Genomic DNA, 594 nt, shown 5'->3' with positions numbered 1-594 from the left:
CCTGCTGAAATTAACTCAGTGGGACTGTTCTTGGAGTGTGTTGTGCCCATGTGCCTCATATGTAATGGGGTGCTGTGTGTTGACATGCTTTTCATTTAATTTATGCATTATTATATAGTATACAAATTACTGTTTAATCCACTGTTTTGCCCACAGGTCTGTGATTACATTTCCACTTGGCTTCTGTTCTAGGTTTTATGTGGAAAGAGGAAAGTGGCTGCACCTCTTTGATTTCTGACTGAACTTTGCTGTCCTTGCACAGCTTTATGAACTGTACACTATTTTGTACACATACATTGTATGGATATTTTATACCAAGGCTATTTTGAATGCATTTAAAGATGGAATGACAACATTTCTTTCTTCTTTTTTTTTTTTTTTAAAAAGGGGTTTAAAACTACTTTTTTTTTTTTTTTAAAAAGGTGTTTAAAACTAAAAAAAAATGTAGCTGTTTAATGGTGTAACTTATAAAGAAACACTTTTATTTTGTATTTTACCGTGTACAGATTTTAAATATGTATATATAATAAATGGAATGAATGCCAAATAAAAAGTAGATTTCCAAGTTTGCTTATTTGGTTATGCTTGGTTTTA

The sequence above is a fragment of the Alligator sinensis genome, unplaced genomic scaffold (assembly GCF_000455745.1).
Source record: "Alligator sinensis unplaced genomic scaffold, ASM45574v1 scaffold442_1, whole genome shotgun sequence".
Taxonomy (NCBI): Eukaryota; Metazoa; Chordata; order Crocodylia; family Alligatoridae; genus Alligator; species Alligator sinensis.
Note: the sequence above shows the minus strand (reverse complement) of the source record.